This window comes from Pristiophorus japonicus, chromosome 14 (assembly GCF_044704955.1).
Source record: "Pristiophorus japonicus isolate sPriJap1 chromosome 14, sPriJap1.hap1, whole genome shotgun sequence".
NCBI lineage: Eukaryota > Metazoa > Chordata > Chondrichthyes > Pristiophoridae > Pristiophorus > Pristiophorus japonicus.
In genome coordinates, this window is record NC_091990.1 from 113,771,696 (window position 1) to 113,787,673 (window position 15,978).

Genomic DNA, 15,978 nt, shown 5'->3' on the forward strand with positions numbered 1-15,978 from the left:
AAACTTCTTAATCATACTGTATCAATCCACAGCAAAATAACTCGTTGAACTAAAGCTATCGATAAGGGACAAGCTCATTATCATTCTCTGTGTAAGGAGTTGTATCAGGTAATGAGCAACCTTGTGGATTGTCATGTAGAAGGGGTGAAAAAACAGTATAAAAAGTGGGTGTTGGAACAGATACTTTAGAATTCGATCAAGGTCTGATCAATCCGAAAACTCCAAGCTCGTGAATGTAATGCGCTCGGATTCTTCGGCTAACACTCACAAGGTTTTGTCGTGAGTATTATGTATGTAGGCACCTTGTTAATGATTCCACGAGGCGGGGGCTATGGTACTCAAAGTGTGTAGACTGTAGTCCTTTATTTGCAGCTCCTCGAGTGAGGACACCAAGCTGTGACCTCTCTTTTATACTGGGTTACCTGCAGTGTGCAGGTAACCCTTAGGTCTCCTGCAGCAGCACCCTCTGGTGTACAGGTAAGGTGCGCACACTGCAAAGGTACATTCAGTGTTACATACATCATATAACAATACAAACATGCATATATAACTACACTCCCCCCTAAGCATTTTTCAAGTCCTTATTGTCATGACCTGGGGAGGTGATCAGTAGTGGGCTATGGTGAGGGTACCAGGTGTGATCCCTGAACTTGCAGTCCCCCACCCCCTCCCATACACAGACCATGTGGGTGTCACTTTTATGGGATCCCTCAGTGGTGGAGCCAGTGCAGCAGTGGGTAGGGTACATACTCGGTGGTGTGGGTAAGTGTGTGGTGATAGGCAGGGCCATAGTGTGGCCTCCTTGTTCTCCATTTGGGATGAGAGTCTGGTCATCCCAGGGTTTGCCAAGAAAGCTGGAGGGTACTGGCCTCTCGCTCCTGGGTGCTGACCCTGGTGACCAGGGGGTGTAGGGCTGGTCTTGGGCAGGTTGCCATGGTGGTGGCTGTGGTGCCCATTGACCACTGTCCCTGTAGTGGGTCTGCTCCCACTGGGTGTGTGAGAGTCCTTCCTGGAGCATCACATTTGTTCCAAAGGTCCAGGCTACATTGTCTGGTGGCCCGCTGGACCTGGGGGTCTCCCATGGGGGGATTCCTCTAGCATTTACATTGTCCCTGTAGAACCCAGTGTCCTTTAACAGTCTCCTACCTGTATACATGACACGTTGGCTGCGATCATACATAGTCGAGCCTACATTATTAACTACCCCTTTACATTGTTAATTGCAGCATTTACATCACTTCCTTGTACCATCGTCTCCCCATACATAGTTACATTAGTCATTTTGAATTTACCAGCATAATCATTAGACCTTACAAGCTTGTTCCTTACTTACATAGGCATTCAATTCATTTTTCACATCAGTTACACCATCACAATTCCTCGTTACATTATCATACCTGCACCCGTTTACTGCATTTTTAGCTTTAAAGTCCGAGTCATCTTTCAGTTGAAACTGTCCCTTTAAATTTTTTTGGTGACTGGTCTCCTTTAAGGGAACCTTCCAATCCTATTCGCCGCTCGGTGCCACATGTCGCTCCCCCAATGCTGCCCCTCGTGGTCTGGTCGCGACCATTTTGATTGTAGGTTCTTCTCCTCGTAGTGCGGCCGCCATCTTCTGGCTCTCCTCCAGATAGGCTGTGGTGGTCTTTTCTTCCTCAGGTTCGGCCATGGATGTCGGGAATCCAATTTCTCGACAATGTTTGCCTCTTGGAGTCCTGCCCAGGCCCGGAAGGTGAAGTTTGGACTTTCGGTCCTGGAAATCTCCCCAAGGTGTTGTGGAGTCGTCGCCGCACAGTTGAGCTGGACGGTGGGGTCTCTAGATGCAGCGATGGATCCAAGTTCAGGGCTGCGTGGGATGTCGATTGCTGGAGCCCGGAGGCTGTCGCCACTTCGACCGGCTTCATCCAATTTCTTCCCAGCAGCGTGGAACCATCGCCAGCAAAGATCCACAGGGGGAGTTTAGTCATCACGCCGCCCTGGGAGACCTGGACGTCCACGCTGCCAAAGACCGGGATTTTAGCTTTGGTGTAGGTGAACAGCTTCGCTTGGACAGGAGACAGTTTTGGTCGATTGGAGAGATTTATCCACATTTTTTCAAGTCATTTGGCTCATCCCGGTGTCGATCTCCATTGAAACTGGTACTCCGTCGATGTCTACTTCCATCTTCCACGGAGAAGGTATAAATTCCATACTCTTCTTCCAGAGGTAGAGCAGCTTCACCTTCATCTGTGTCGGAGTGATCAGTCAACTCTTCGGTGATGCAGTGAGTAAAGCTTTTTCTGCACATTCTCTTAAGGTGCCCTTTCTCTTTGCAGCCTTTGCATGTATAGTCTTTGTAGCAGCACTGGTGGGCCCTGTAGTTTCCTCCACAGCGCCAGCACGAGGCCATCTGGTTTGTCCCATTTGGCGGACTCAGGGTTGCGGGATTTGGGACAGCATTTCTGCCTTCAGAAGTAGCTACTCGGTGCACTGCATTCGTCGGTTTAGAGTCCTGGGTCAGTATTCGCCGGCCGAAATCATGTAGGCCTGGCTCACTTGAATTGCTTACTGCAGGGTGACTGTGATGTCGGCAGAGAGGAATTTGTGTAGGAGGCCCTCATGGCCGATTCCAATGACAAATATTCGTGCTTCGTTAAGGTGGTCATCAAAACCACACGATGCAGCCAATCTTCTTAAATGTGCAGCATACTTAGCAATTTCTTGGCCTTCGGATCGCCAGCAAGTGTAGAACCGGTACCTGGCTGTGAGGATGCTTTCTTTTGATTGTAGTTGCTCCTGTATTAGTGTTACAAGTTCCTCATAGCTCTTGGTTGTTGTCTTCTCCGGGGCTAGCAAGTCCCTGACGAGCCAATGGAAGGTGGGCCTACAACTGCTAAGCAGGATGGCCCTGCGCTTGTTCGGTCATGTAGCCGGTGTGTCCCCGTCCAGGTCATTGGCTATGAAGAAATATTCCACTCTTTCTACAAAAGCTTCCCAATCTTCCCCATCGGTGAATTGTTGAAAGTTGCTGAGATTCGACATGCTGTGCGTGTAGTTCGTGACCTCGTCGCCAGTTATTATGTATGTAGGTACCTTGTTAATGACCCCACAAGGCAGGGGTATAAGTACTCAAAGTGTGTAGACTGTAGTCCTTTATTTGCGGCTCCTCGAGTGAGGACACCAAGCTGTGAGCTCCCTTTTATACTGGGTTACCTGCAGTGTGCAGGTAACCCTTAGGTCTCCAGCAGCAGCACCCTCTGGTGTACAGGTAAGGTGTGTACAGTGTAAGGTACATTCAGTGTTACAAACATCATATAACAATACAAGCATGCATACATAACAGTGAGTGCTGCTGTTTAAGGTACATTTAATTACTGTATGCTGGAATGCAGAACTCGCTACAACAGGGAGTAGTTGAGGCGAAAAGCATGCATAAGTATGAGGGGCAGAAGGATATGCTGATAGGGTGAGATGAAGTAGGGTGGGAGGAGGCTGGTGTGGATTATAAACACTGGCATAGACCAGTTGAGCCGAATGGCCTGTTTCTGTGCTGTACATTCTAAGTAAAAAATCTGTGACAGCTGACATTTAATGTTTCAAACTCTTATTTTGAGGAGTAAATTATGTTAAAACACCCATCCTCCAAGACAATTAGTAGGTCAATCATAGGCAGTCCCTCGGAATCGAGGAAGACTTGCTTCCACTCTTAACATAAGTTCTTAGGTGGCTGTACAGTTAGGTAAAGAAGTGATGCATCATCATTGGAAAACCGCTAGCGTGACTCTAATTTAAAAGGCCAGAATGATGATCCTGGAAATAAAAAGCCTGCTCATTTCCCACTGATAATGTTCGACGTATGTGAAGTTTATTACACTGGACAACACAAGAGCATCTGTCACGAATAATGGGAATAAATCCAAGTTTACCAAAAGCACGTTACAACCTAACAAATCATTGAAACTCTTTAGAAATACAACTGTGTCACTGGTATAATAACGTTTCAGGACGCTCATGGGACTCAAGATGGTGTTTGAAATTGGATTATTAATTGGCATGATAATAGAATTCAGAGTGTGACTGTTAACAGTCGAAGGTCTAAATGAACAGCTGTGACCAGTGGAGTTTCTCTCGAGATGCCTGCTGTTGGTATTTATTACGGAATAGCATAAGGAGAGGACTTGCAGTATAAAATGTTCTCCCATCTATATGCCAAATATCATCATCATTGGCAGTCCCTCAGAATCGAGGAAGATTTGCTTCTACTCTGAAAATGAGTTCTTAGTTGGCTGAACAGTCCAATACGAGAACTACAGTCCCTGTCACAGGTGGGACAGATAGTCGTTGAGGGAAAGGGTGGGTGGGACAGGTTTGCCGCACGCTCTTTCTGCTTCCTGCGCTTGATTTCTGCATGCTCTCGGCGATGAGACTCGAGATGCTCAGCGCCCTCCTAGATGCACTTCCTCCACTTAGGGCGATCTTTGGCCAGGGACTCCCAGGTGTCAGTGGGGATGTTGCACTTTTTCAGGGAGGCTTTGAGGATGTCCCTGTAGAGTTTCCTCTGCCCACCTTTGGTTGGTTTGCCATGAAGGAGTTCAGAGTACAGCGCTTGCTTTGGGAGTCGCGTGTCTGGCATGTGAACAATGTGGCCTGCCCAGCGGAGCTGATCAATTGTGGTCAGTGCTTCAATGCTGGGGATGTTGGCCTGGTCGAGGACGCTAATGTTGGTGCATCTGTCCTCCCAGGGGATTTGTAGGATCTTGCGGAGACATCATTGGTGGTATTTCTCCAGTGACTTGAAGTGTCTATTGTACATGGTCCATGTCGCTGAGCCATACAGGAGGGCGGGTATTACTCTAGCCCTGTAGACCGTGAGCTTGGTGGCAGTTTTGAGGGCCTGATCTTCTTTTCTTCAGGCGGCCGAAGGCTATACTGGAGGTGGTGTTGAATCTCATTGCCAATGTCTGCTGCTGTTGATAAGAGGCACCCGAGGTATGGAAAGTGGTCCACGTTGTCCAGAGCCGCGCCGTGGATCTTGATGACTCGGGGGCAGTGCTGTGCGGGGAGGACAGGCTGGTGGAGGATCTTTGTCTTACGGATGTTTAGCGTAAGGCCCATTCTTTCATATGCCTCTGTAAATATGTCAACTATGTTCTGGAGTTCAGCTTCTGTATGAACACAGACGTAGGCGTCATCCGCGTACTGTAGCTCGACGACGGAGGTTGGGGTGGTCTTGGACCTGGCCTATGCCAAATAATGGCCTTCGCATCTCTTCCTCTACGGAAGATGCCCTTCATTATTCATCTTCTACCACCCTCAGGAGCTCGTAATTCCATCCAGAACAAAGCAGCCCGCTTTATTGGCACCCCATCCAGCACCTTAAACATTCAGTCCCTCCATCACCGATGTCCTGTGGCTGCAGTGTGTAACGTCTACAACAGGGGTGGGCAATTACTTGGGCTGGAGGGTCACTTAAAAAGTTTTGGTGAGCTGTTGAGGGCTGCCCACCAATGTTCCACCAATCGCGCGGTCCCACGCAGGCTGCTTCCCAGCACCTGCTGCTGGAAGAGGTACTGCACATGTGCAACTGCAGAGTGGCCAGACGCGCAGCAAATTTAAACGGACCACTCGTGACGAAAAATAGAGGGAACAGGCGCGTAAAATAAACATTGCATCAACGTAAATTCAGATCGTAGTCCGATGTTATCTTACATACACATGTATTCGATACTGTTTAGAAATGAATCAAAGATACAAATTGAAAAAGTTGTGGTATCTTCTGGTCTCTGTAAATCAGTGCTGTGAAATAGAACTCTACCCTCTTTAGAGCCTGTGTCAATTTCCCACCTCAGTCATCCTTATGTCCCTCTGCGAAGATTACTAATGCCATCCCAATTGGTGCCAGATGACAACTCCCCTGCCGTCACACTCTGGATACCGGTCACTTTCTTCGGTAAAAAATTTGTGGAGATGAGCAACTATGACTTCACTCTAAAATGGATTGGCCATATTCGAGTACGCAGTGCATTCTGGGTACGGACATCCGTCATTGGTGCCCAGAATTACGGAATAGATCCTAAGATAGGGCCAGGGAGAATCGCTTTTGCGAATTATTAATTATTACTATGGTTTTTCCTTGGCTGCAGTTTGGGACTGTCTCTGACCCATGCAAAGTGAAAGTGGATAGACGAATGTGCAGCTCCAGCTCAGGCTCACGTTCTGGTTCTGTCCCATCCAGCGGGCCGAATAGAATGACTTGGCGGGCTGGATATGGCCCGCGGGCCGTATTTTTCCCACCACTGATCTACAAGATGCACTGCAGCAACTTGCCAAGGCTTCTTCAGCAGCACCTCACAAACCCGCAACCTCTATCATCTAGAAGGACAAAGGCAGCAGGCGTTTGGGATTACCACCACCTCCAAATTCCGCTCTAAGTCACACGCTATCCTGACTTGGAAATATATCGGCTGTTCCTTCATCATCGCCGAGTCAAAATCCTGTAACTCCCTCCCTAAAAGAACTGTGAGAGCACCTTCACCGTCAACTGCAGCAGTTTAAGGCGGCGGCTCATCACCATCTTCTCAAGGGGCAATTAGGGATGGGCAATAAATGCTGGCCTTGTAAGCAACACCCACATCGCATGAACGAATTTAAAAAAGGTATCCTTGCACGAGGAAGCTGCTCCCAGGACACGAATCCCATGTGTGCTAGAAAACCGGCGCCTGGCACAGTAGAAATTGGGTGCCGGGGGTGCTAGTGGACTCGGAAACGGGTGTCGGACACGCTAGGAATCGGCCGCTGGGGGTGATAGGAAATAGGCGCTAGGTGTCCGGATATAGGAGCCGGACGCCAAGGGACTTCAGGAAACCGTTCCGAAGATAAACCCCAAACTTTGCACTTGAAACTACCTAGAACATCAGTATGGGATTTTAATAACTGGGATTGTCAGAAAATTATCCTCCTCCCCCATCCATTATTTTTCGTAATTGGTTGATATATAGATAGGGGAAGTACTTTACTATCTGTACATATGCGGAAAGAATGCTCCACAATCATTCTTCTCCTTCAATGATTTCCACAAACATAGTCTTAGTAGATAGATCCATTGGGTTAGGAAGAGTTTTATTCAATGAAATATGTTGTGAGCAGCCAGTGGATACCTCCCAGAGTTAAATTAAATCAGAAAAATCATCTGTGGGTTTAAATTTGCAACCATCAAATAAATAATTGCATTAAATTGTTGGAAAATCTATTTCAATCCCTTTCAAAATACCAGCAGCCATTCAAGCCAGAATTGTTCATCCGTTGATTGTTGGCGACTACCAGTACTGAGGGAGCCTCCACTGCACCGTCAGGAGGTGCCATCTTTCGGATGTGATGTTAAGATCATAAGAAATAGGAGCAGGAGCAGGCCATTTGGCCCCTCGAGCCTACCCCGCCATTTAATATCATGGCTGATCTGATCGTCGACTCAGCTCCACTTCCCTGCCCGCTCCCCATAACCCCTTATTCCCTTATCGCTCAAAAATCAATCTATCTCCGCCTTAAATATATTCAATGACCCAGCCTCCACAGCTCTCTGGAGCAGAGAATTCCACAGATTTACAACCCTCAGAGAAGAAATTCCTCCTCATCTCAGTTTTAAAAGGGCAGCCCCTTATTCTGAGACCTATGAGTGGAAATATCCTCTCTGCATCCACCTTGACGAGACCCCACATTATCTTTTATGTTTCGATAAGATCACCTCTTATTCTTCTGAACTCCAATGAGTACAGGCATAACGTACTCAACCTATCTTCATACGTCAACCCCCTCATCTCCGGAATCAACCGAGTAAACCTTCCCTGAATTGCCTCCAATGCAAATATATTCTTCCTTAAATATGGAGACCAAAACTGTATGCAGTACTCCAGGTGTGGCCTCACCAATACCCTGTATAGTTGTAGCAGGACTTCTCTGCTTGTATACTCCATCCTCCTTGCAATAAAGGCCAACATTCCATTTGCCTTCCTGATTACTTGCTGTACCTGCATATTAACTTTTTGTGGTTCATGCACAAAGACCCCCAGGTCCCTCTGTACTGCAGCATTTTGTAATTTTTCTCTATTTAGATAATAATTTGTTTTTTTATTTTTTCTGCCAGAGTGGATAACCTCACACTTTCCCACATTATACTCCATCTGCCAAATGTTTGCCCACTCATTTAGCCTGTCTATATCCCTTTGCAGATTTTGTGTGGCCTCTTCACAATTTGTGTTCCCATCCATCTTTTTATCATCAACAAGCTTGGCTACATTACACTCAGTCCCTTCATCCAAATCATTAATATAGATTGGAAATAGTTGAGGCCCCAGCACCGATCCCTGTGGCACCTCACTAGTTACTGTTTGCCATTTAAAAATGATCCATTTATCCCGACTCTCTGTTTCCTGTTAGTTAGCCAATCCTCTATCCATGCTACTATATTACTCCCAACCCTTTTATCTTGTGCAGTAACCTTTTACTTGGCACCTTATCAAATGCCTTCTGGAAATCCAAATACACCACATCCACTGGCTCCCCCTTATCTACCCTGCTCATTCCATCCTCAGAGAACTCCAGCAAATTTGTCAAACATGATTTCCCTTTCATAAAACCATGTTGACTCTGCTTGACTGAATTATGCTTTTCCAAATGTCCTGCGACTGCTTCCTTAATAATGGACGTCAGCATTTAATCAACAACAGATGATAGGAAACTATAGACCAGTTAGCCTGCTTTCTATCTGCCTCCTTTTCTTTTAGATAGGGGCATTACATTTGTGGTTTTCCAATCCCCTTGGACCTTCCCAGAATCCAGGGAATTTTGGTAGTTAACTGAGGTCGTGTCCGGGATCTTGCTGTGCCTCAATGAGTAGCTCTCGCTACCCATTGAGTCAGAAGGTTGTGGGTTCAGGTCCAACTCCAGAGACTTGAGCACACAAATCTCGGCTGACATTCTAGTGTAGTGCTGAGGGAGTGCTCCACTGTCAGAGCTGTCTTTTGGATGAGACGTTAAACTGAAGCCCCGTCTGTTCTCTCAGGTGGGCACTATTTCTAAGAAGAGCAGGGGAGTTCTTCCCGGTGTCCTGGCCAATATTTATCCCTCAATCAACATCACTAAAACAGTCATTATCTCTTGCTGTTTGATGGAGCTTGCTATGTGCAAGTTGGCTGCCTCGTTTCCCACATGACAACAGTGACTGCACTTCAAAAAGTACTTAGCACTTAAAGTAAAGCACTTAGGGACATCCTGAGGTCGAACAAGGTGCCATATAATACATGATAACATATAATGTTACAATGCTGAAGAGGGAGGTTGTCCTGGAGGGGTCAAGGACAGATTCTATATGGTTAGAGTTAAGAAATAATCAAGGTACCATTACACTGCTGATGTACTCTATAGACCACCAAATCGTGAGAAAGATATGGAGGAGCAAATTTGCAAAGAAATTCTAGACAAGTGCAAGAACTATAGAGTAGTGATACTGGGGGACTTCAACTATCCTAATATAGACTGGGATCATAATAATGTAAAGGGTAGGGAGAGAGGATTTCTGAAATGTGTTCAGGAGAAATTTCTTGATCAGTACATTTCCGGCCCAATGAGGCATTGCTGGCTCTGGTTCTGGGGAATGAGGTGGGTCAAGTGGAGCAAGTGTCAGTAGGGGAACATTTAGGGAACAGTGATCATAGTGTCATAAGGTTTAGATTAGCTATGGAAAAGGACAGTGAGCAATCTAGAGTAAAAATATTCAACTGAGGGAAGGCCAATTTCAGTGGGATGAGAAGAGATCTGGCTCGGGTAAACTGGAATCAAAGATTGGCAGGCTGAAATGGAACAATGGGCTGCCTTTAAAAAGGAAATAGTTTGCGTACAGTCGAAGTACATTCCCACTAGGGCGAAAGGTAGGGCAACTAAAGTCAGAGCTCCCTGGATGACGAAACAGAGAAAATGATGAAGTAGAAAATCATAGGCAGTCCCTCGAAATAGAGGAAGACTTGCTTCCACTTTAAGAATGAGTTCTTAGGTGACTGAACAGTCCAATACGAGAACCACAGTCCCTGTCACAAGTGGGACAGTCGTTGAGGGAACGGGTGGGCGGGACTGGTTTGCCGCACGCTCTTTCCGCTGCCTGCGCTGGAGTTCTGTATGCTCTCGGCGATGAGACTCGAGGTGCTCAGCGCCCTCCCGGATGCACTTCCTCCACTTAGGGCGGTCTTTGGCCAGGGACTCCCAGGTGTCGATGGGGATATTGCACTTTATCAGGGAGGCTTTGAGGGTGTCCTTGCAGTCAGAATCAGGGGAATTCATAATGGGGAACAAGGAAATGGCAGACCAATTGAACAAATACTTTGGTTCTGTCTTCACTAAGGAAGACACGAATAACCTCCCGAAAATACGAGGGGACCAAGGTTCGAGCGAAAAGGGGGAACTGAGGGAAATTCTTATTAGTCAGGAAATGGTTTTAGTGAAATTGAAGGGACTGAAGGCCAATAAATCCCCAGGGCCTGATAGTCTGCATTCCAGAGTACTTAAGGAAGTGGCCCTAGAAATAGTAGATGCATTGGTGGTCATTTTCCAACATTCCATGAACTCTGGATCAGTTCCTATGGATTGGAGGGTAGCTAATGTAGCCCCACTTTTTAAAAAAGGAGGTAGAGAGAAAACAGGGAATGATAGACCGGTTAGCCTGACATCAGTGGTGGGGAAAATTATTAAAGATGTAATAGCAGCGCATTTAGAAAGCAGTGACAGGATCGGTCCAAGTCAGCATGAATTTATGAAAGGGAAATCATGCTTGACAAATCTTCTGGAATTTTTTTAGGATATAACTAGTAGAGTGGATAAGGGAGAACCAGTAGATGTGGTGTATTTGGACTTTCAAAAGGCTTTTGACAAGGTCCCACACAAGAAATTAGTGTGCAAAATTAAGGCACATGGTATTGGGGGTAATGTATTGACGTGGATAGAGAAATGGTTGGCAGATAGGAAGCAAAGAATGGGAATAAACGGGTCCTTTTCAGAATGGCAGGCAGTGATTAGTGGGGTGCTGCAGGGTTCAGTGCTGGGACCCCAGCTGTTTACAATATACATTAATGATTTAGATGAAGGAATTGAATGCAATATCTCCAAGTTTGCAGATGACACTAAGCTGGGTGGCGAGCTGCGAGGAGGACGCTAACAGGCTGCAGGGGGACTTGGACAGGTTAGGTGAATGGGCAAATGCATGGCAGATGCAGTATAATGTGGATAAATGTGAGGTTATCCACTACGGTGGCAAAAACAGGAGGGCAGATTATTATCTGAGTGGTGGCAGATTAGTAAAATGGGAGGCGCAACGAGACCTGGGTGTCATGGTGCATCAGTCATTGAAGGTACGCATGCAGGCACAACAGGCAGTAAAGAAAGCAAATGGCTTGCTGGCCTTCACAGCGAGGGGATTTGAGTATAGGAGCAGGGAGGTCTTGCTGCAGTTGTACAGGGCCTTGGTGAGACCACACCTTGAGTATTGTGTGCAGTTTTGGTTTCCTAATCTGAGGAAGAACGTGCTTGCTATTGAGGGAGTGCAGCGAAGGTTCACCAGACTGATTCCTGGGATGGCAGGCTGACATATGAGGAAAGACTGGATCGGCTAGGCTTATACTCACTGGAATTTAGAAGAATGAGAGGGGATCTCATAGAAACGTATAAAATTCTGACGGGGCTGGACAGGTTAGATGCAGGAAGAATGTTCCCGATGTTGGGGAAGTCCAGAACCAGGGGACACAGTCTAAGGATAAGGGGTAAGCCATATAGGACTGAGATGAGGAGAAACTTTTTCACCCAGAGTTGTGAACCTGTGGAATTCTCTGCCACAGAAAGTTGTTGAGTCCAGTTCGTTGGAAGGTCTTTCTTCTATTGACACCCAGAGCGATAATCTATTTTACAGTTGGTTTAAATTGTGTACAAATTTCAAATTAATCCTCTTCATTCCCTGGAGCTCGTTTTAAAATGAATAAATATTGGAGTTAGTTGTGCTATTCTCATTGATTTGACGCACTCAGTGCAATGCTTATCACGGAGGATGAAGCATTTCTGACCAGCAGCTGTTTAGTTTGTCTTTCTAAAAATTGGATTACTGATTCGCAGGGAAGGTCATTGGCTGCAGCCAGTGACGCAATCCTTACTGCCACAGTTCCAGCTGCGGCTCAGTGGGCAGCACTCTCACCTCTGAGTCAGATGGTTGTGGGTTCAAATCCTACTCCAGTGACTTGAGCACAAAAAAAAATCTAGGCCGACACTCCAAGAGCAGTGCTGAGGGAGCACTGCAAAAGAACATAAGAAACAGGAGCAGGAGTAGGCCATAAGGCCCCTCGAGCCTGCTCCGCCATTTAATACGATTATGGCTGGTCCGATCATGGACTCAGGTCCACTTCCCTGCCCGTTCCCCATAACCCCTTATTTCCTTATTGTTTAAGAAACTGTCTATTTCTGTCTTAAATTTATTCAATGTCCCAGCTTCCACAGTTCTCTGAGGCAGCGAATTCCACAGATCCACAACCCTCAGGGATGAAATTTCTCCTCATCTCAGTTTTAAATGGGCAGCCTCTTATTCTAAGATTATGCCCTCTAGTTCTAGTCTCCCCTATCAATGGAAACATCCTCTCTGCATCCACCTTGTCAAGCCCCCTCATAATCTTATACGTTTCGATAAGATCACCTCTCATTCTTCTGAATTCCAATAAGTAGAGGCTCAACCTACTCAATCTTTCCTTCTAAGTCAACCCCCTCATCTCCGGAATCAACCTTATGAACCTTCTCTGAACTGCCTCCAAAGCAAGTATATCCTTTCGTCAATATGGAAACCAAAACTGCACGCAGTATTCCAGGTGTGGCCTCACCAATACCCTGTACAACTGGAGCAAGACTTCCTGCTTTTATACTCCATCCTCTTTGCAATAAAGGCCATGATTCCATTGGCCTTCCTGATCACTTCCTGTACCTGCATACTAACCTTTTGTGTTTCATGCACAAGTACCCCCAGGTCCCGCTGTACTGAAGCACTTTGCAATCTTTCTCCATTTAAATAATAACTTGATCTTCGATTTTTTTTCTGCCAAAGTGCATGACCTCACACTTTTCAACATTATACTCCATCTGCCAAATTTTTGCCCACTCACTTAGCCTGCCTATGTCCTTTTGCAGATTTTTTGTGTTCTCCTCACTCATTGCTTTTCCTCCCATCTTTGTGTTGTCAGCAAACTTGGCTACGTTACACTCGGTCCCTTCCTCCAAGTCATTAGTAGAGTTAGTAAATAGTTGGGGTCCCAGCACTGATCCCTGCGGCACCCCACTGGTTACTGATTGCCAACCCGAGAATGAACCATTTATTCTGACTCTCTGTTTTCTGTTCGTTAGCCAATCCTCTAGCCATGCTAATATATTACCCCAACCCCGTGAACTTTTATCTTGTGCAGTAAACTTTTATGTGGCACCTTGCCGTTTTTCAGATGAGACATTAAACCGAAGCTCCGACTGCTCTCTCAAGTAGACATGAAAGATCCCATGGCACTAGTTTTGAAGAAGAGCAGGGGAGTTACCCCTAGTGTCCTGGGGCCAATATTTATCCCTCAATCAACATAGCAAAAAAAACAGATTATCTGGTCATTATCACATTGCTGTTTGTGGGAGCTTGCTGTGCACAAATTGGCTGCTGCGTTTCCTACATTACAAAAGTGACTGCACTCCAAAAGTATTGCAGTGGCTGGAAAGCGCTTTGAGACGACTGGTGATCATGAAAGACGCTATATAAATCCAAGTCTTTCTTTTCACAGAAAGCTTGAAGTTCCCCCTCTAGTGTCTGAATGAATACATTACAGCAGGGACACAGCTGCAGCAAAGACATCAATAGTCCACTCGTACCATAAAGGTGGCACTGCCAGTCAATGTGACAGTCACATCCACTCCTCCCACTAACAAACATAAGAAATAGGAGCAGGAGTAGGCCAGATAATCAATAAGATTATGGCTGACCTTCAACCTCAACCCTACCTTCCCACCCGATCCCCATATCCTTTGATTCCCCTAGAGTCCAAAAATCTATCCCACTCAGCCTTGAATATATTGAGAGACTCAGCATCTACAGGCCTCTGGGGAAGAGATTTCCAAAGATTCATAACCCACTGAGTGAATAAGTTCCTCCTCATCTCTGTCTTAAATGGCTGACCCCTAATCCTGATGCTATGACCCCTAGTTCTAGACTCTCCAGCCTGGGGAAACAACCTCTCAGCATCTACCCTGTCAATCCACCTCAGAATCTTGTATGTTTCAATGAGATCACCTCTCATTCTTCTAAACTCCAGATAGTATAGGCCCAACCTACTCAATCACTTCCAGGCCAGCATTGTGATGGACAGCACAGTATCAGTCAATGTGCTGCCAGCATGTATCAAGCAAGAGCCGGGCATCAATCATAGAAATTTACAGTACAGAAGGAGGCCATTTCGGCCGATCGTGTCCGCGCAGGCCGACAAAAACCTATCCAGCCTAATCCCACTTTCCAGCTCTTGGTCCGTAGCCCTGTAGGTTCCACCACTTCACATGCACATCCAGGTAGTTTTTAAATGTGGCGAAGGTTTCTGCCTCTACCACCCTTTCAGGCAGTGAAGTCCAGACCCCCACCACTCTCTAAACCTACTACCAATTACTTTAAATCTATGCCCCCCAGTTGTTGACTCTGCTAAGGGAAACAGGTTCTTCCTCTCCACTCTATCTAGGCCCCTCATAATTTTAAACATCTCAATAAGATCTCCCCTCAACCTCCTCTGTTCCAAAGAAAACAACCCCAGCCTATCCAATCGTTCCTCATGGTTAAAACTCTCCAGTGCAGGCAATATCCTCATAAATCTTCTCTTTAACCTATCTAATGCACATCTTGCTTGTAATGTGGTAACCAGATCCACATGCAGTACTTCCATTGGAACAGGAGGAGGCCATTCGGTCCCTCGAGTCTGCTCCACCATTCAAGTAGATCATGGCTGATCTGTACCTCAAATCCGTAGATCCCTATCCCTTGATGTCCTTAACTAACAAAAGAGCCAGAAAGAGGAATAAAAAGAGAAAAAGAGACAGTAAGGAAAAGTAAGAAAAAAATGTAAAAGAACAAGCAGAAGACGACATTGGCCCTGAAATTCCATTTTGGCCTTCCCCTGGGCATTTTAAAGAAAAAATACATACTTACCTTAAGCTGCTGCCCACGTTTGACTTTCCGATGCTGAGGTCTCTTTCGACTGCAATTCGCAGCGCGTGCATGTCGATGTGAGCTGGAGTCACATGACTCTGGGCAGCCAATCAGGTAAAGTATCATAGTAATAGGAGTTCCGCAGGGTCCTAAACTCCTATTACTATGATTGTGATAGACCCAAAACACAGCCCCAAACACCCGAAACACAAATAAAAAATAGAAAATAATTACACTACATTTATTTAAATTAAAGTTATTAATGTCTAAAAAAAAATAATTTCCCGATTTTTAAAAAAGTTTTTTTTAAATAAACTTACCGTTGTGGGGTTTTTAATGATAAAATATGTTTTAATAACTTTATTTTTATATGTTTTTTTAAAACACTTGTGCCCGTAAAAGTAGGCTATGCACCTGCTTTTTCAGATGCAAGATTTTTGAGGACATTTGTAAGTGTTGCGTTCTCGAAACCAACTTTTGCGATGCCTTCCCGGGTCCGTCGGAACTCCGTACGGACCCAGGGAGGCCGGAATTTCAGGGCCATTATAACCCAGTTGCGTTTGGGAATTGCTGTGTTGGTCCTTGGGAGGTTAATAAGCGAACGACAAGGTAGGTGTGCGAAATGCACAAACGTTCTTGACCAACGAAGTATAGAATCAGCAGCCCCGTCTATCATGAACAGCGCAGCACCCAACGAGTGCCTCATTGCACTGCTTTCATAGGAACAGAGGAATTGCTAGACGAAAAGACCTCGGTCCATC

General features: G+C 45.9%; 1 protein-coding gene across 1 annotated transcript in view; it reads right to left on the bottom strand.

The window, feature by feature from the left end:
• The window catches only part of kiaa1549la (KIAA1549-like a), a 542,422-nt gene extending 527,169 nt beyond the window's left edge, over positions 1-15,253 (bottom strand). The window contains exon 1 of the mRNA XM_070898600.1: positions 15,218-15,253. The gene's annotated coding sequence lies outside the window, so the exon portion shown is untranslated. The remainder of the gene's footprint in view (positions 1-15,217) is intronic.
• Positions 15,254-15,978: the final 725 nt, after the last annotated feature.